Here is a 21,901-nt window from a genome sequence, read left to right on the forward strand (position 1 = left end):
ATTTTTTAAAATATTAATTTGCTCATTTATTAGAGACAGAAAGAGAAAGAGAAGAAGAGGAAAATAGAAAAAGAAGGAGGGGGAGGAGACAAACAATAACCTCAAGAGCATATGCAATTCCAGGGACCAAACTTGGGAATGCTTAACAGTCCAACACCCCATCTATGGTGCCACCTCCTGGACTGCTTTCCTAGCAACTTTCAAACATGCAACACAGTACTATTAATTATTGTCACCAAGTTGGACATTATGTCCTATTTTTCTTAGGTAACATCAACATTAAAAAGTGCAAATTTCTTTAAAGAATTAAAACAAAGCAATAAAGAATGCACCTTTTTTTTTCTAGCCACCCATGCCAAAACTATCTATGAAATGCACAAAAGTGAAAACAAATATGCCATTATAATATTGAGTACAACTGGAATGATTTTTGAATGTTACAGATATTTTCCAGTCATTAATTGAATGCAATTTCTACCCAAACCTATGTAGTTTAAATCTTACCATTTCACTACAAGTGGACCTCCTCCATGACCCTGTTTTCCTGGAGATATGTAATAAAGAACCAAACATACCCACCCAAAAATATTTGTGTATACCTATGTTTATATCAGCACAATTTGTAGTAGCCAAAATCTGGAAGCAACCCAGGTGTCCAACAACAGATAAGTGGGTGAGTAAGTTGTGATACACACACACACACACACACACACACACACACACACACACACACACACACACACACAATGGAATACTACTCGGCTACTTAAAATGGTGAATTCACCTTGTTCACTCCATCTTGGATGGAGCTTGAAGATATCATGTTAAAAGTGAGGTCAGTCAGAAACAAAAGGATGAATATGGGATGATCTCACTAATAGTCAGAAGTTGAATAACAAGATTAGAAGGGAAAACACTGGGAGTCGGGCGGTAGTGCAGCAGGTTAAGTGCAGGTGGCACAAAGCGCAAGGACTGGCATAAGGATCCCAGTTCGAGCCCCCGGCTCCCCACCTGTAGGGGAGTTGCTTTACAAGTGGTGAAGCAGGTCTGCAGGTGTCTATCTGTCTTCCCCTCCTCTCTGCATTTCTCTCTGTCCTATCCAACAACAACAACATCAATCATAACTACAACAATAAAACAACAGGTCAACAAAAGGGAATAATAAATAAATAAATATTTAAAAAGAAGGGAAAACACTAAACAGAACTTGGAATGGAGTTGGTAAAAGACTCTGGGGTGGAAGGGAGGGCTCAGGTCCTGGAACATGACGGCAGAGGAGGATCTAGTAGGGGGTTGTATTGTTAAATGGAAATGGTACACATGTACAAACCACTGTATTTTACTGTTAACTGTAAAACATTAATCCCTCAATAAAGAAATTTTTAAAAAAATCATCCCACATCACAGTGAATTTGATGTGATCAGCTAACATTGCAAATGCTCTTTTGAAAGATTTAAACATATCAAAATTGATGATTTCTGTTTATCACTTATTTTAAACATTGTTTGAAATTATATAATCTTCTATATGATTAATTTTGTACATGTAATTAGTTAATGTATCTGCATTAAAAATGTTGACAAATCTTTAAGACACTGCTAAATAGCAGGAGTTAGAGGATAACTCACCACATAAAGTTCCTTGCAAGCATGCAGTCCAGGTTCAAGTCCCAGAGACATAAGGGAATGCCAAAACCCCAGGTATAGCTCCTGTACTGTGATGTCTCTGCACCCCAACCCCATCTCAAACACACACACACATCTATCTACCTGAAATAAGATGACTCAATCAAGTGCAGTGAAACTATGCATGCATGAATTCCTAGTACTATTAAAAAAGTTAAGAATAATACTAAACAAAATGTAAAGATCATAATAATTTTCAAATAAATGCCAGGACAGATATGGTTGTCTTAAGATCTTTCATTTTTAAAATGACATGTAAAATTATAAAAATTCATTAAATTTGGTTTATGGTAAAAGCAATTTTTCTCCATCTGTAAAAATGCTAGTAAATCCAAAAATAAAACTCTAATCAATTAAAAGGAATGTATGGCAAAGGTTTGAATCAATATATATCAGATTTTGAAAATATAGAAGAGAAAACATACATTTGAAAGGATTCAACTTTTATTTACAGATCTGCTATCCACATATTTTTCAAATATCTAAAATTCCTCCATCCAAATGCCTAAATGTCACAGTCTAAATATCCAAATAACACATAAATTAAACGAATGATAAATGTTCATTTGAGATGTGATAGGAAACATAAAATCCATATAATCCTTCAAAAAATATTTGACTGAAAACCCAGTTTCCAAGGATGTCTATTAATTCAAATCAGATTTTCTTACAAAAAGTAAGTTTTTGTTGCTTTCTTTATCCATTTCAAGAAAAAAAAATAAATGCTACTTCTTTTTGAAGTCTTTAAATTTTTTTTAAAGATATTGTTTGAAAAGGTCCAACAAAAGAACTCCTCAGTTGTAAGAAATATTTCCATGTGCTAATGACCACCGGGTCCTTCAAAGCTCAGCATCTTCACTACTTGAGTCAATAACCCTGAACCCAGGGGCCAGGCGGTGGCACACCTGGCTAAATGCTTACATTGCGGTGCGCAAGGATGCAGGTTCAAGCCCCTGGTCCCCACCTGCAGAGGGAAAGCTTCACAAGTGGTGAAGCAGGGCTGCAGGTGTTTCTCTCTCTCTCTCCCTCTCTATCTCCCCCTCCCCTCTCTATTTCTGGGTGTCTCTATTCAATAATAAATAAAAATATTAAAAAAAAATAACCCTGAACCCTGTGAAATGAAAAGATGGATGAAAATGGCAATTTGTTGTCTGTGGACTGTTAAATCTGTGATCTTTCTTGCTAAAATATTTGCTGAATATATACTCTGCACTGGGGAGGCAAAGCTGGATTAAAACCTTAAAGTGTAAAAAGTTGTAAAGAGGTACTGAAAAAAAACTGCACGGACAAGATTTGAGAAGATGACCTTATGAAAAAATAAGTGTCTTGTGTGAGGACCGAGTTCAAGTTCCCTGTCCCTACTTGCAGAATAGGAAGCTTCGCAAGCACTATGAGCCATGGATTCTTTTGTAGGTTTCTAGCCTCAGCAATAATAATGACTGCAATTAAAAAAAAAAGTAGGGGGTCATGCAGTAGCAGCAGCTAGTTAAGCGCACGTGGCACGAAGCGCAAGAACCTCCTTAAGGATGCTGGTTCGAGCCGGCTCCCCAACTGCTGGGGAGTTGCTTCACAGGTAGTGAAGCAGGCCTGCAGGTATCTTTCTCTCCTCTTCTGTCTTCCCCTCCTCTCTTCATTTCTCTCTGTCCTATTCAACAACAACGACATAAATAACAACAATAATAACTACAACAATAAAAAACAAGGGCAAAAAGGGGAAATAAATACTAAAAAAATTAAAGGAATGTTTCTCATCATCTTTACTCACAGCTCCTTTTGTGTAATAAAATCAAGGACCAGAATAAAAGAGCAGTGACTAGAGGGAACATGCAAGGAAAATGTTCCCAGAACCACCAGGGACAAACAGAACACATTTTAGGGTTGCAGAAAAAACCAAATATCAGTTACTATGCAATATTTTGTCACCCTTATGGATACTGCCAAAGCCGGCTAATAAACTTTATTTTTGTCAGCCACATTACCTCAAATGTATTCAGAATTGAGGCTGGAGGTGTGGGTCAGCAGTAGAACATAAAGCTTTTTTTGTTTGAGGACCAGAATTCAATCCACACTACATCTCATATGCCAGTGAGATGCTTTAGTCAATCACTTTCATATAATTAAATATTTAAAAGATGTTCAGGGGAGTCGGGTGGTGGCCCAGCAGGTTAAGCGCACGTGGCTCAAAGCACAAGGACCCGCATAAGGATCCCGGTTCGAGCCCGGCTCCCCACCTGCAGGGGAATCGCTCCACAGGCGGTGAAGCAGGTCTGTAGGTGTCTGTCTTTCTCTCCCCCTCTCTGTCTTCCCCTCCTCTCTCCATTTATGTCTGTCCTATCCAACAACAATGACATCAATAACCACAACAATGTTAAACAACAAGGGCAACAAAAAGGAAAATAAATAAATATATATGTATATATAATATGTGTGTGTGTGTGTGTGTGTGTGTGTGTGTGTGTGTGTGTTCAGAAAGGTATAAAAACCTTCAGTTTCTGAGGCTCTAATTTCCTAGGTTCAGTCTCCAGCATTAACATAAGCCAGAGCTCAGCAGTGCTCTGGTAAAATAAAATAAATAAATAAATAGTAATGTACTGTAGAAAATAATACATGTAGAATTTCATGTAGAATAATTCAAAATGTATGCAGACACCATATCAATGAGAACAAATTGGTAGCAAAAACAAGATCTCATGGTATTGTATAAGATGGATCTTTGAGAATTATATATAAGTGCATTATGCAATTTGTATCTGGACCTTTTCATTTAGCCAGAATTCAGGATTGTAATGTGTATTTTCAAGTGAATTGAGCTATAGAAACATCTGTTTGAATACGATTTGGCATAGTTACAAGGTCCCCATATTTAGAATTTGTCTTTCTTTATTATCCCACTTATTTCTCCTATAGGTATACTATTAACATTAAGATAATTTTCACCCCTACTGTACACATATATGGAAAGTAGTTGTGGTAGAATTCTGAGATAGCTAATAGTCTCCCATCCTGTAATGTTCATGTTTCCTATAATACCCTCCCCCTTTCTGTAATCCCTAAAAATATATCAAGTCATTATAATTTATAGATTTTCCTAAAAACGTTGATGGATTTCTAGTGTGTGTGGATGAAAGCATGTGTGGAAAGAGTATATATATTGTTTTGAAAGTGCCTTCCATTTTCTAGTGCAGATACAGCATTAGAAGAATCTCAGTTTAATCATCTATCAAGTAGGGGAAACTACCCCCAATCCCCAAACACACATAGTATTGTAGTAGTAGGGTAAGAGTTTAATGAATGGAGACACTGATTAAAAGCATAGGCTCTGGAGCCAAGCATACCTCTATCTAGCTCGTATGAGTTTTCTGAGGATGAGTACATGATATGACCACTCTAGACCTCAGTATTTGCCTGTATTTCATAACATTAATAAAAGTTTCTGGTTCATGGTGTTGGTTACTCATTATAGTGCTTGGGGTATCGATAAAAGTTGTTCAAAAACAGCATTGGTTCTGCTATTTTTAACAAATTTAAAATGGCTGACATATTGATTGAAGAAATGGGTTCTCTGTCATAGTCTACCTGAAGCTAAGACTATTATTTATTTGTGAAAACCGCAGTATCTTTAATGACTTAGACACATGCAGACATCTGGTAAGGGTTTTTTATGAGTGAAAAAGAAAAATTGCAACACAGAGACAATACATTTAAATATGTTTAAATTTCAGAAGGAAATGGAGATACAAACTAGCTGGAATAAAAACATGACTCAAACAACTGTCTAGTAACTTCTTGTCTCCTTCTAAAAAGTATTACACATGGTTAATACTATTGTGATCATGAGTTTAATAATAGAAAGTTAAATTCAAAATAATAGGGGCTAGATAAACATACTAGTCATCACTGTGATTAAAAAGCACTTTGCCTTCTGATAATGAAGGAAAAACAAAACAAAAAAATATTATGATTTAAAAGTTTTTGTGCTTTTTCAATTAAAAAAAATGTAATCCTTTTTCCAGAGAAAGAATTTACATCCCTGTTGTCACTCACAACTACTTTATTTTAATTATGTACGGATTAATTGATTGATGTTTATTTAATTTTATATAAAGAGAGAAATTGAGGGGGCAGGTATTCATAGTGCAGTCACCAGGACCCATCGATAACCCTGGAGGAAAAATAAATAAATAAATAAATAAATAAATAAAAATAAAGAGACAAATTGATAGAGAAGGGAAAGAGAGGGAGAGAGAATAAAGATATGGGGGCTGGGTGGTGGTGTACTCAGTTAAATGCACACAGTACTAAGTGTAAGGACCCATGCAAGGACTTAGGTTTTAGGTCCCAGCTCCCCACCTGCAGGGAGGCTACTTCACAAGCAGTGAAGCAGGTCTGCGGGTGTCTATCTTTCTCTCCCTCTCTCTATCTTCCCACCTCTCTCAATTTCTCTCCTTCTTATCCAAGAAAATAGAAAAAATGGCTGCCAGGAGCAGTGGATTCATAGTGCCTGCACTGAGCCCCATAACCATGGCATAAAACAAACAAAATGAATGAATGAATAATGAATGAATGAATGAATGACATCACAGCACTGTCTCACTATTTAGTCTCTGACTGTGAAACAGTTGCTTTTATTAAGTCCACGTATTGCTCAGGGAATGGATCTAATTAAGTTTGTTGTCATATAGATAGAATATGAAACCAACAACTATACTCCACACTCTGCTTTACCTTGCAAACTATTTTTCCTGCCCTCATCACAGAAGACATATAAAAAGTGTGAGTACAAAATAGCTTCCATGTTGCAAATCAAAATAACTATACACTACCCCAAGTTAAAACCTTCAACACTGCAGTTTCCCAGTGATTTTCTAGGATTCATTCTTGCTTTACAGTTATTAGAATGGTATATCTTACCTTATAATTGACAGAAAATTCAGTTGAAATTTAACCATTATTGTAAAGTTAAATTCCTTGATATTTACAATTAGCTCCCTAATTCTGGACCTAAGGCTTTTTCCTATTTAAACACTAACACGTGAAAAAACAACAACAGCAACAAAGACAGGACATGCAAGGAACTTATTCTTCCAACCCTCTTCTGCAAAGCTAAATTTATTAACAAACTTATTTGGACCTAATTAAAAGTTTAGTTACCCTCAGCTGATTGTGGTAATGGCTCTGAATCTGTTCACCCTGGGAAACTGACTCAATCAGGTCTGGTGAAAGGTCCTGAGTGTGATCTATCCATAACTAGACCAAAAGGGTCACACAATCCTGCCCCAGGACAAATCATCCAGGCATGGTGGACTTAGAGCTAAATTTAACTCAGGACAGGAAATGTTGTCCGTGCCAGCCAGATTTCTGCACCTCTGAGTTGTGAATTTAGATAAGTGAGCAGTATCTCTGCTCCCTGTTCTGCTGGGAACTAGGTTTGGTGGATCGATCAAAAGTGTAATGTTGGTAATGTCAGATGTCATCTCTAGATTACTAACACTTTGATCACACAGGGAAGAATATTTCATAAACTAAACAAACAAGGAGTTGAAAGGAAAAAGATCAAATAAAATTTTTGTAGATCATATCACAAAAGCTGTGAATAAGACATCTGGCAAAGGAATGGATGTTTTGAATTTTAGTATATTCTATGAATGAAATTAGGTCCCCCTGAATTCATATTAAAGCTCTGAATCCTAGTGTGACTATATTTCAAAATCAGGACTCATGCAGGACTCAACCAAAATTAAACGAGGCCATAAGAATAGGTGTTTTGTTTTGTTTTGTTAGCAGAGGACTCACTGTTCAGGTCTGGTTTATGGTAATGTAGGAGAATGAACTTGTGACCTCAGAGCCTCAGGCATGAGAGTCTGTTTGCATAACCAGTATGCTATCTCCCCACATGTTTAGCATTCTGATATGCTGTAAAGTGTGATCTTATATAAAGGAAAGCCAAAACGAGAGCATTTTCTATCTCTCTCTTCTGTATCCTGCACCCCTTCCAAAGGAGTGATCATAAGAGAATACATGGAAATAGGGGGGCATTTACAAAAAATAGAGGCCATACACATACATAGTCAACTTGTATTTGCAGACAAACTTTTGAATATATGCTACTTCTACACAAAATAATGCTTAGATCATCATTCACCAGAACATCTGTGCCTCTTTTACTTTACCTGAAAACTAGTCCCAGCCTTAAAACTGATCCAATGATAAAGGCTGGGAGTAGCAAGTTTAAGCAGTAGAGCTCTTGTCTCTCCATGCACTAGCTCTGAGTTTCAGCCACACAGCCACAAAGAGGGTACTATAGACAGCATTAGTAGAGCTAGAAGGATGGTAGAGAAGGGCTATGTTGTTGCTCTACTCTGTATTTCTCATATTAAAAATTAAGAAGTAGGGGAAGAGGAGGAGGAGGAAAGAAAAAAGGGAGAGAAATAAAGGAAAGGAAGGGAGGAAGGGAAGGTGGGAGGGAGGAAGGAAGGAAGGGAGAAAGGAAGGAAGGAAGGAAGGAAGGAAGGAAGGAAGGAAGGAGAAAAGGAAGGAAAACCTAATTTACGTTTTTCTCTCTTCTAAACAAGCCCAAAAGCCACATGAAATGTAGCTTCTCCTGGTCCCTAAGGTCTTTGCTCTACCCACCTGGACTTGCTCTACTCAAATGTCATCTTGGACTGAGCTTTGATCATTTGCAAATGTAATCATGGCACACTTTCTCATTTCTCTCATGGACTTATCTTCTAGTTATGTACCTTTCACCCCTTATTTACACCTATTTTCAGATCAATACTCTTTATACCACTGACTTTGCTCCAGAGGTCATGTTCTCAGCTTCTATCAGGCTTCATATAGGTAACATGAGACGTTTTCCTAAGACTTGTTTCCTGACTCCGAACTCTTACAAACAGATGTATTTAGCATTGGTAAAACATAGTCATATTTAAATCCAGGTCCTGACACAGCCAACCAAAGTTAATTTGTGGTAGTCAGGCACCTGTGATGCAAAGCACAAGGACTGACTGAAGGATCCCCAGTTTGAGCCCTCAGCTCCCCACCTGCAGGGGGTCGCTTCACAAGTGGTGAAGCAGGTCTGCAGGTGTCTATCTTTCTCTCCCTCTCTCTGTCTTCCCCTTCTCTCTCCATTTCTCTCTGTCCTATCTAACAAGGACATCAATAACAACAACAGTAACGACAAGGGCAACAAAAGGGAAAATAAATAAATAAATATAAAAAAAAATTTTAAAGTTAATTTATTTTTAAGTGAAAAAACTTAATTTACATCATAAAATATTGCAGGTTCCTCCATAAATGTTGGGGTCTGCCTGACCCTGATCTAGGCCCAGCAGACATTCCATAAACCTCGCTCGAGTTTCGCTGATGGCCACTAACTTCCTCAGAGTGACACAGCATTTCCTGTAGGCCGTGCCTAAATTCACCTCTGCCCTCCAGCTGATGATGCATAAAGAGCATAGGCCCCACTGACGGTGACGCCACCTCACACCACCTCTAGCGTCATCTCACCCTACCTTTACATCCCTGCCTCTACCCCCTACCTATAAAAAATGGTCTTTTTCTCAGTAAAGAGAGTCACTGCCTTGACAGAACTCCCGAGTTGGTGTGGTATCTTTTCTCAAGTCGTCGACACTCTCCCTCCCGCTCAGCCCCAGAAGGGGGGTCCGGCTGGTCCAGATCTCCCCTCCTCGTGACTACCTGTCAGGGAGAACCCCGACACATAAACACAGTAAAACATAATTTACATTTTAATGGAAAGTTAAAAGAATTAAGATGCCTCTAAAGAGATTCATTTAAATTTGTCCTAACAGAAATCTGTTGATATGGATTTTTGGTTTTACATTTTTCTAATCATGTTCTCTTAGTCAAAATGTTCTTCACATTACCACTCAGTACACTTCTACATACATGCATAGATAAGTAACTGAATAATAATCTTTTTAACTAAGTATTTAATCTTATCCATGATCTAGTCCAGGGTTTTTAACTCTACTATACTTAAATTTACTATATTCTATTTAATTTTGTAAAACCATGACCCTATCCAAAAAGCTGATTTATAACTCACAAGGAGAAATAAACTGAAAAGGACTGATGAATTATTGCATCAGCTTAGCTACCAGTGGCACTGAAATCTATGAGCTCTTGATAAAAAGTTCTACCAGAAAATTCCTATTCTATAAGAGCTATTTCATGGTGTTATTAAAGAGATAAAGCTTTTTTGTTTAATCCAAGTAGAATGTTCCTATTCTGGAAATCAAATTTGAATGAGTCCATACTATGACAGTATCAACTATATTACCACTTTGTTCATCCCAGAAGACACCTAAAATGTCCCAGGTTGGCATGAAGGTGTGACTTCTCCTGTCTGGAAGATATTTCCCAGAACAGAAGAGGATGAGAAATGACAGCGCCAAGGGATCCACAAATGATGCTTTGTTAGATACACAAAACCTCCTTTCATGGATCGGGGCATAAAGCGGACTTTCTGGAAGTTTTTATGAAGCATCTTGTTCAAGAATCACTAGTGACACCTATATGACACAATTTCCTTATAACACTCAAAAAGTTCCCCATCAGGAATCATGGACTAAAATTCAAGCATCTTCTCCCCTTCATTCTAATGTTTTGGCTACCTATTTGACAAAGATACCAAGCAAAAAATTTAGACGGGGGCCAAACAAATTCCTACATTTTGACTCCACTTTGTTCTCCATCACTTCTCAAAGTGATTAGAGTCTGTATCACCTGCTTCCCTCAGAGTTCTCAATTCATCTTATACTTTGCAGTACTTTCTTATGCAATCTGTCATACATCCTTTGAGTATGCTACTGCAAAAGAGAGGCTTGAAGTTAAATTCTACTTTGCTCATCCATTTCCTCTTCTGAGCTTCCTTAGGACCGTGATTTATTTTAGGCTTTGTCCAGAAACTACTGAGAGAGAAAGTAGCAGCACATTGTTCATGGAGATGCCCTTCAGTGAAGAAAGATCACTGTGCTGTTTCCATTATTGCCACACATGCTTCTATATTTCAGAGGAAAAAAAAATCATAGCAAGTGCTATCACTGAGTCCCTGGGTTTTTCAGACTGAAATGAAGTAGTTCTTCCTACATCCATTCAACTCTGCATAAATGAAGAATCTACTGAAGATGATGCCAGGAACGAATCACCATAAATCTCAAAGTGAAAGAGGGATGAGTTAAATAAGATTACCCACTGCCTGCTGTTAGAGACCAGCAAAATTAGATACAAGTTTTAAAAACAACAAAGCAATGCTTTCTGATTAAAACAAACATACAAAAAATCCTCATCTTCCATCCCCCTAAAATTGCATGCAGTATATACATAATACTATAACCCATGGCAAAAAAAAAATATTGACAGTAAGGCATAAAATGTGGTGAACACTGCTGCTGATGGTGGATAATATTTGATTCATATATAGTCATTTCAGAAGTATAGAATATGCAAATATCTTCTAAGGATGACTATGATTTTTCTTTTTCTTTTTTATATTTATTTATTTATTTTTCCTTTTGTTGCCCCTTTTTATTGTTGTTGTAGTTATTATTATTGTTGTTGTTGTTGTTAGGACAGAGAGAAATGGAGAGAGGAGGGGAAGACAGAGAGAGGGAGAGAAAGATAGACACCTGCAGACCTGATTCACTGCTTGTAAAGTGACTCCCTGCAGGTGGGGAGCAGAGTGCTCAAACCAGAATCCTTAAGTGGGTCCTTTCGCTTCCTGCCATGTGCGCTTAACCATTACAGTACCGCCCATCTCCTGATTTTTCTTTTTTAAAATGACCTATTATTTAGTAATTTTATGATGGAGAAAAACCACGTGGCAGATGCTGTGAAGGGGATCAAACTATCATGCCTGAAAATCCACCAATCTTTCTTCTGAGCAAGCCCCAGAAGGAAGGAATGAAGCTAGAGGAGTAGGGGGGCTGTAGAGGGAGAGAGAAGAAATAAAGAGAAGAAAGAAAGACAACAAAAGAGAAACAGGGAAAAAGAGAAGAGTTAAGGCAGGAGTAAAAAAGGAAGCAAGAAAAGAAAGAGGAGGGGGGAGGGAGGGAGGGAGGAAAGAAGGAAGGAAGGAAGAAGGAAGGAAGGAATGGGGAAAAGAGAAAGAGAAAGGAGGGGAAAACAGAGTAAGGGAGGGGATGGATGAAGAAAGGGTGGTTTTCCAAAAGAGTGACAGATTGCCACCTAGAAATTGCTACTCAGAACACTGTCTATGGCATCACCTGGGGACTGGTTAGAGACACAGAATATTGGGCTGCATCTTGAATTAGTATTTTTTTTTCCCTCCTCCAGGGTTATTGCTGGGCTCGGTGCCTGCACCATGAATCCACCGCTCTTGGAGGCCATTTTTTTTCCCCTTTTGCTGCCCTTGTTGTAGCTTCGTTGTGGTTATTAATATTATTGCCCTTGTTGACGCAATTCGTTGTTGGATAGGACAGAGAGAAATGGAGAGAGGAGGGGAAGACAGAGAAGGGGAGAGAAAGATAGACACCTGCAGACCTGCTTCACCACCTGTGAAGCGACTCCCCTGCAGGTGGGGAGCCGGGGGCTCGAACCGGGATCCTTACGCCGGTCCCTGCGCTTTGTGCCACATGCGTTTAACCCACTGCGCCACCGCCCGACCCCCTAGTATTGTTTTTTTTTTCTTTGTTTTTTTTTAAATTTTCCATAGGAAGTTTGTATGGAATCTCACCCAGTAGAGCACAGATGGTACTATGCAGGGCCTGTGGCTTGAGTTCCAGGTCCCTACCTGGAGGGAGCAGAAACAACACAAGGAGTGAAGCAGTGCTGCAGGTGTCACCTCTCTGTCTCACTTTCTCTCTAAACAAGTGTCTATCTTTCTCTGTCTTTTACCCTCTATCAATAAAGAAAGAACAAGAGGAAACACAGAAAATAGAATAGTGGAGCTGTGTGGGCACTAAGTATCAACAATAACTCTGACTGTAGTAAAAAAAAAAATTCCCTACAGAATTTGGATGCATGTTAGCTTGAGAAGCATTGTCCTTGGTGACTTCATTAGAGCTTTTTGAGCATAAATGGAAACATAGAAATATTCTGCTCAATGCCAGACCATCTTTGCACATTTTAGGATATGGAAATGATGTTTACAAAAACAGAAGACAGCCCAGAGAGCTTATATAGTTTATGATAATAAATATATACAGAGGCACAATCCTAAGACATAGTTAAAAGAGACTCTCCCTCGATCTTGTAAAATATTTTTCCATTAAAAAAAAATCTCTGAATGTTGTCCATATTAACACAGTGATGTATGATAAAAATCAAAGAAAGTAACCCAGTCTCAACAAAATAACAAATACCTAATGTGTTACTAAACAAATGTTCTGTCATATTTTGAATGTGAGTGTATGTTATCTGAGTCGCTTAAAATTAAATGTTAACTCTGTGACTCAAACATAAAACTTCAACATTGTAGAGTTATCTCAGGCAGCTTATCTTAAAACTAACTGATGATACTCAAAGTGAATCATTATTCATTACTGCTCTCTCTCTCTCTGTGTCTCTCTCTGTCTCTCTCTCTCTCTGTCTCTCTCTCTCTCTCTGTCTCTCTCTCTCTCTCTTTCTGTGTGTTATAGATCTAGCAAGGAAGGGTCAGCCATAAGCAGTGGGAACCACTCTCAATTGACTGACTGGGTGACACCTCTATCTTTTCAGAAGGCAAATTCTTAGCAAAACTAAGCCTAACATCACATTCAGGGCATCAAACTCTTGTGTATGAGTTCCACAATTTCAATTTCAGTTTATTTAACCTGGTATTATTTAACTTTATATTAAGTGTGCTTATTACACTGTGAAGCTCACAGAGTTTGTAGCGAGGTGCTGGAGTTACTGGAAATGCACCTTTTGCCAAATTTGGAGGCCCAAACTTTTCTAGTGTGGTTGCTTTAGCTTACTTCCCAATCATAATATAAGTTGCTTTATCTTAGTTGATGAACTTTCTCAAAGGCCTAAATAAATAAATAACTAAATAAAAAGAAAAAAAAAGTAAATCTTTATAGTTAGATGATCTAATGAATCTTGTTGCTAGTATGGTATGCTTAAAAGATATTTTGGGGTTCTTCATGATAGTTCACTTGGATAATGTGCATGCTTTGCTTTGAAAACAGCCTAGGTTCCAGTCCCATCCCAAGCATACTGAAGGAAGCTTTGGTATTGTGGTGTCTTCCCTTCTCTCTGTCTTTTTCCTCAGAAAATATCTATTTATGGTAGATAATCCCCAATAGCAACAAAACAACAACAAAGTTTTTAGTTTTTAGGAGAAAAAAGGTGTATGTATATATATATATATATATATATATATATATATATATATATATATATATTCTTCTTCAGATTATAGGTCATGCTACAATTGCTTGTTTCTCAGACTTTGTACTGGTAGTTCCCTCTTTCTGAAATCCTCATGTCTTGGTTTTTCAGTGACTTACTCTTTGTCATTATTCGTGAAGCTTCCTTGAATTTGTTGAACCAGACACTCATTTCAGCTTTAGTAAGCTGTTTACTTATTGATAATCTCACATGATAAGCACACAACAATTTGAAGAAATGAAATTTTATCACAGGATTTATTTCTTTGAGAATGAATTTTGCTTAAAATGCTATTGATGTTCACCACATAGCAGGAACTGTTCTAGTTCCTAGAGAGGACAATCAGCAAATCAGATCTATTTGTTAGAGTGGGGAGATAACTCATCTGGTACAAAAGTGCCTTATCATGCTTGAAGCCTTGGATTTGAGCCCTAGAACCACATGGAAATACAAAGGCACCAGGGAAGGTCTACCAAATGCTAGAGCTAAACAGTTTCCTGGCCATCTCTTCCTCAACTTCTCCCTCTCCACCTCTCTCTTCTCTTCCCACCTCAAAAAATTTAATAAATCTAAAGAAAACTCCAAATAAATATATTTCGATTCCTGTCATTCTGCATGAAACTAAAACATACAAAGATTAATTCATATTTCCTGAATCACCTAGAATTAGAGTCAGATTGGAACCCAAACAGTCTAAACCCACAACCAATGCTACAATCTCATATCTCATGAACTTGGAATCTATGGGAAGTGACCATAATTGACCTGTCTGTGAGGTCAGTGGAAAGCATCCCACAAAATACACATAGGTACCCCTCCTATCAAATATTCTCCATATGTCAAGTGAAGGGCATCACTAAATGCACATTTTAATAAAAATAATCTTGGTAAGCAACAATGCTACTCTAACATATAGATGATGTACACTTAAACTTCTCAAGATAGAATATTTAATATTTTTTTGAGCAGTGAGATACACAGATCTGGAGCAAATACTTCACTTAATCTGACTAACACATATATCCATGACCACCTCTATAAAGATTCAGAATATTTCCATTATGCCGGTTATATACACTTGCATGACTTCTGTGAGCACTTTAACATGTGTTAATTTTGTTTCACATTTGAAAGTTATGATGTTAACTGCAATTTTCCATAGCAAGCTGCAATTCTGTACTTCTCTGCCCCTTTTGTCTTATACAGATCTTCTGAAGTCTTAGTCATGCCCTGAATTCTGTTAAATACATCCGGTTCTATAAACTCCACCAGCTGACACTGTTCCTGGGAAAAGGCACAAACTCCTTGGTCTGCTGTTTGTCATCTAAAACCTCATGGCTTATCACTCACTAAACATGAGGAGTAGGCTACAAAAGTTCATTCAAACCCCTGGTAACACTTTCCCCACATCACAGAAACTACTTGGGTTTGTTTAGTTACTCTCCTGCAGTTCCCAAATTATTGAAATTCTGTTTTTGAGATATTTTCTCAGCAAGCCCTTAACAATATGGGAATGAAAGTGGCAAATTAAAATAAGTTTCAGACCCATGCTTCTCCAACTTGAACATGCATGAGAACCACCTAAGTATTTTGTTAAAAAACATTTTTTTTTGATTAAACAGATCTGGGGCTGGGACTCAGCATTTCAGCCAGACCCATGATGATGCTACTAGTACAAGAACTACAGCTTGTGTATTCAAGACGAATTCAGGTTTATATCAAATAAACATTAACCAATATGTATTTCTGGAATGAAATTTGGAAAATGAAGATGATTCTGCAGGGCTTTGAGTTTAGCCATAATGAATAAGAATATTTCCTTTGTTTTACCAAGCACATCATGTAAAAGTGCCTACCTCCCCTTACCACCACTAGATTTCAGCCTTCTCTCTTTTTGGGAAGACAAGGATGGCAGAAAGTTCCTTTTTGTTTAAACAAAAATCTATTACGGGGCTGGGTGGTGGAGCATTTGGCAGATTTCACACATTACAGTATACAAATACCCATGTTCAAGCTCCCATTCTCCACCTGCAGCTGTGAAGCTTCATGAGTGATAAAACAGTACTGTAATTCCTCTTTCTCTCTTCCCCTCTCTCCCCTTCCCTCTCATTTTTTTCTGTCTATCCAAAATGAATAAATAAAATGTAAAAACTATTTTAAATTATTTGAATATTTATATTTTATTTTGCATTTCCTCTTACAAGAAGTGGCTCTGTTTCATAACATAATGTATACAATGATGCAGGCTATTTACTAGACATTCTTCTGCTTCTTCTTCCTCCTCCTCCTCCTCTCTTCTTCTCCTCCTCCTTTTTCCTCTTCTTTTTAACCAGAAGAGCACAAATGCAATCCCCCACTACCACAAATTATGTAGTCAACTTTCCCATATTTGGGGAAATTGCAGGGTTCAACACAACTGAAGTGCAAAGGATAAGTCTTGCTCAGGGAAAACCACCTTTGTGATCATGGTATCTCCCCTGCCAGGTAAGTACACAAGACATTCTTATACAATTTAACCAAGATATTACCACATGCCCACACAAACAAGTGTCTTATTATATTCAATTGTCAATATTATGTAAATTTCTTCTCTTATGAGATGTAAAATTCTCTTCTATAAGCAACAAATATACCTCTGTCCTTACTGGGGGTAAGGAAGGCAACCAATACATTCTACACTGGCCCTAATTTGATACCAATTATGAAATTAAATAAAATTACTTCTTTTCTTTTTTTTTTAAATATTTTATTTTATTTATTTATTCCCTTTTGTTGCCCTTGTTGTTTTTATTGATGTAGTTATTATTGTTGTTGTCGTTGTTGGATAGGACAGAGAGAAACGGAGAGAGGAGGGGAAGATAGAGAGGGGGATAGAAAGATAGACACCTGCAGACCTGCTTCACCACCTGTGAAGAGACTCCCCTGCAGGTGGGGAGCCGGGGTTAGAACCGGGATCCTTATGCCGGTCCTTGTGCTTTAGCGCCACCTGCGCTTAACCCGCTGCGCTACAGCCCGACTCCCTAAAATTACTTATTTTCTTCCATGCAGTGGTGCTATTTTATTTAAATTAACACATTAGTTTTAGGCATAAAATGGAATTTTGGACAAATAAATTTGTGAGTCACTGGAATAAACTTAAGATCTTTTTTCAGATTGTCAAACAGGTTGATACCATCAAGTTATTTAAAATAAAAACAGATTTTTTTTAATATGCATTGTCAGGAGCTAAAGAAATTCTGTATAAGTACCGCGCGCTAACCGATTGCGCCACTGGAGCTCTTAAAGAAATTCTGAATGATGATGACAATGATTTTTTTTTTCTGGGATGAATTGATTTTTTTTTTTTTCTGGGATGAATGTTTGTGCTACTCTAACAGATACATTTGGAATTTCTGAAGTACAGCCCTGTGTCATTCTGCCATTCTTGTTTCAGTTTAGTTCAAGCTGAACATTTAGTTCAAGCCAAACTGATGTTTTAGATACTCAGCAGAATTTAGATGTAACGTGTGTTTTCAAATAATCCCAAACAAATGGGCTCGTTTAAAGAATGTTTTTAATTGCAAAATTGAGTCATGTCTTCTACAAAGATCATGAGCAGGAGCAGAATGCTTAGAGAAATTAAAGAGGCCACTCATATCTGTATCTCAGTTTTGCTTGATTGTTCTCATTTAGCTAATTCAGGAGCTTTACACTTACTCATTACAATAACATTATCACCCATAATTTACAGGTTAAGAAAATTAAGAATTTTTTTTGTTTTATATATATATATTGTTTTTAAAGTATCATCAGAGCTGTCAAGGATCAGCTCCATTAATCAGAATTACCACTATGACCTTATTTAATAATGAAATTTTGACAGGCTCATTTCTTTCTTTAAATTTTATTTTTATTTATTTATTTATTTATTTATTTATTCACTTTTGTTGCCCTTGTTTTATTGTTGTATTTATTATTGTTGTTATTTATGTCGTCGTTGTTAGATAGGACAGAGAGAAATGGAGAGACATGGGGTAGAGAATGATAGAAACCTGCAGACCTGCTTCACCACCTGTGAAGCAACTCCCCTGCAGGTGAGGAGCCCAGAACTGGAATCGGTATCCTTATTCTGGTCCTTGCGATTTGAGCCACGTGCGCTTAACCCGCTGTGCTACAGCCTGACTCCCGACAGGCTATTTCATTTCTAATATGAAAATCCATTTATAATAATTTTAGTTATAAATTCCTACACATGTAGATATTTAAGGCCTACAAATCAAGAACAATGACAATCCTACCATAATATTAAAATTACAAATTAATAACCTTAAAAATGCAAGCACTATAAACAGACTGGCCACATAAAAACCTTAATTATAAACTACTGGAACACATGGGGGCAGGGTAGATAGCATAATGATTATGCAAAGAGATTCTCATGCCTGAGGCTCTAAAGTCCCAGGTTAAAACCCCTGCACCACCATAAACCATAGCTGAGCAGTGCTCTGGGGAAAAAAACAAAACAAACAACAACAACAAAAAATATGGTTTTATTTCCTACCATTGCTTCCATGTAAAATTATTCCAACAATTGCTAAATGTGGAGATTTTTTTAATTAACTAAGCAATGTCCCAGGCCCGTAATTAAAATCATATCTGAATATATAAGCTAATTCAGTAAAAAAAAAAAAAAAAAAAAAACTTTCTCATAAGAAATGAAAAAAAGTCATATAAATAACTACTATATAAGTAAAGTTCAAAATTAGTATAACAGGTATAAGTTTATACACCAAAACCACTAGACTATTTAGAAAAAAAAAATCTAAGCACTTTGTGGCCTTTTATGTGAGGAGGGGAATCTGTTTTGTAATATTGCTAAATATGAAAACAGGTTTATCTTCCCACAAAGTGTTCTGCCTCATCTTAACTTGTGTCTGTTTTCAAAATCCCCCAAGTGGAGAGGCAGGGGTTGAAGGGTGGGACCCAGATTTGTCATCTCTCACAATATTTTCTACCCTATCTTCCTGAGCAAGGAAACTGAATGGTAATTTCTTGATCCCATTCTTGATGCCTTGAGACCCTACCACCTCCCTGAATTTAAATTATCTGAAGTTTGGTTTCAGGCCCAGAAGGTAGCTTAGTAAGTATAGCACAGGACCCTCAAGAATCAAGTTTTATTTCAGTTCCCTCCTTTACTATATTCAGCCATTTACTTTTTTTTTTCAAGCCCATTTTCCATTTGTGATTAATAGTGATATATTAGATTGCAAGGTATAGTCACAATAAGTAAAAAATTGACTTGTGCTTGATAACTCTTTAATGGAAGGGAATTACAGATAATCGCACTACTCCATAGAGCCTCCTCTATGGCTAAAATATCTCAGTGATATTCAAACATTCTTCATTGGGCACTGTTTATGAGTGGTATGCAAATGAAAGTAGTTGTTGTCATAACTGAAAGAATATTTAAAGAGTCCTTACAGGCAGCTGGGCAGTGTTTCGTGTTCTCAACTTGAACAACTGTATAAACTGTTGATTGCTTCCTTCGGACCAGAGATTCAGTTGCTACAATTGTATTTCCACTGAGTCTGCAGTTAAGGTTTAGGCCATGTCTCCTGAGTTCCCCTGGAGTGACCTGTAAACCCATTCTTCTAGAAACTGGGGTCCTGTATCATGAAATTGCTGTTTTTCAGCATCTTGATGACTGATGAAGATCATGCCAAGGCCTTCATCTTTGTATTTCTCCATAGAAGCACGAAGTAACCTGAAGTGTAGCCTTCTTCACAGAATCAGTGATTCAGATGAATTCTGACTTTTGGTCCATACATATGTCCTAAACTGGTTGTGGTTTCAGGTTATCTTTGACAATTTTTTTTTCTTAGCAATTACTCTCTTCTTGGTTACAGTCATACATAAGATCGTACTGTTAACTACATGGTTGTTTTGTTCCTCATTCTCCTATCTTTGGCTAAAATAGCTGGCCAGAAAATCTTCCTACCTAGTCTATTTTCCAGTCCTCCAATACCTAAGTTGTTTTTACCTACATAACAGATAACATTTCATTAAAGCAGTAATTAGTTATTAAAATATTTAATGAGCTTCTCCAGAAAAAGAATTACTTTTGTTTTATTCAAAAGAGATATAGATCTACCAGACTGATGTGAGTCTTAGTTAATCTAGGAAAAAAAAAACAAACTTTTAAATCTGATCATCAGAGAAATGCAAATAAAGACAACAATGAGATTCCATTTTCAACCTGTGAGAATGGTGTACATAAGAAAGGACAGTAACAACAAATGTTGGAGAGGATGTGGGGGGAAAGGAGATCTTCTGTACTGCTGGTGAGATTTTGGAAAACAACAGAAATCGACCTACCCTATGATTCAGCAAATACTCTTCTGGAAATGTACCCAAAGAAAACAACAGAACCAATCAGAAGAGATCTATATAGCCCTATGATCATAGCCACACAATTTATAATAAAAATCTGGAAGTACGACCAGTCAACACCCATGTTCAGCAGGGAAGAAATTACAGAAGCCAGACCTCCCACCTTCTGTAACCCACAACGACCCTGGGTCCATGCTTCCAGAGAGATAGAGAATGGGAAAGCTACTGGGGAGGGCATGGGATATGGAGATTGGGTGGTGGGAATTGTGTGGAGTTTTCCCCCCATTCTATTATTTTGTTAATGTCTCCTTTCTCAAATAAATAAATTAATTTTAAAAAATCTGGAAGCAATCCAGATGTCCAATGACAGATGAGTGGCTAAAACATTGTGTTATATATACATGGTGGAATACTACTCAGCTGTTAAAATAATGAGGTCATCTCCTTTGAGTCATTTTGGAGGGAACTCATCATGTTAAGAGAGATAAGCCAAAAAGAGAAGAACAAATACCAAAATGATCTCACTTATAAGTAATAAATAGGGACTTATAAGTAATATTAATAATAATAATAAGTAATAATGAGTAGAATATAAGTAATACAGTATTACTGATAAGTAATAAATAGGTAATAAATAGGAACAGGGTTTTGAGCACCTTTTCATTTGATTATTTATTTATTTATCCCCTTGAAGAAATGCCTTTTTTCTTAGTTCCACACTCCAGTCAGTCTCATTATAAGAGCTCATAGGGGGATCAGGAAGTGGCATACTGGGTTAAGCACACATAACATCAAACTCAAGGACCTATAAGGATCCAGGTTTAAGCTTACAGCTCCCCACCTGCAGGGGGATTGTCAATTCACAAGTGGTAAAGCAGGTCTGCAGGTGTCTTTCTCTCTATCCTCCCCTCCCTGCTCAATTTCTCTCTGTCCTATCCAATAAGTGGAAGAAATGGCCACCAGAAGCAGTGAATTCATAGTGAAGGCACCAAGTCCCAGCGATAACCCTGGAGACAAAAAAAAAAAAGGACTCATAGTATCTTACAGATCCAAATGCCCAATTTTATTCATTGGTGGAAAAGTTGGGACTTATTTTTCTATGCCTTTTTTATGCAAAAATGCATTATGACTTTTCTGACAATCCATATTTTCAACATTAGTTAGTAATTAGCATTTTCCTTTTTTACCTTAATGATAGCTTCTTTTTAAAAAATTTTTATTTATAAAAAGGAAACACTGGCAGAAACCATAGGATAAGAGGAAAAAATCATGATTTGCAAGACCATTATTGTCACATGTATACAGTTTCTTATCTCCCAAAATATCTCCCTGTAGCTCCCCCCCCCCCACCCGTACCCTTCTGCTATCTGGTATCCTCAGACTCTATGCCAGCCCTGGAGCTGAAGCTTATGGTGAAAGCTTTTTTGCTTCCGTCCATTTTTATCACAGTCCTACCCTCAACAGTTAACTCATTCACATTTCCTACTTTAGT

At 37.2% G+C, this 21,901-nt stretch overlaps 1 protein-coding gene and 1 non-coding gene across 3 annotated transcripts in view; both read right to left on the reverse strand.

Annotated features, from left to right (window-relative positions):
* The window catches only part of PLCB1 (phospholipase C beta 1), an 805,117-nt gene that overhangs the window by 463,786 nt on the left and 319,430 nt on the right, over positions 1–21,901 (reverse strand). The window lies entirely within an intron of this gene.
* LOC132542519 (U1 spliceosomal RNA) lies at positions 16,369–16,532 on the reverse strand. Its single transcript, XR_009553525.1, has one exon. It is a non-coding gene; the product is annotated as a U1 spliceosomal RNA (small nuclear RNA).

Source organism: Erinaceus europaeus, chromosome 1, assembly GCF_950295315.1.
Source record: "Erinaceus europaeus chromosome 1, mEriEur2.1, whole genome shotgun sequence".
NCBI lineage: Eukaryota > Metazoa > Chordata > Mammalia > Eulipotyphla > Erinaceidae > Erinaceus > Erinaceus europaeus.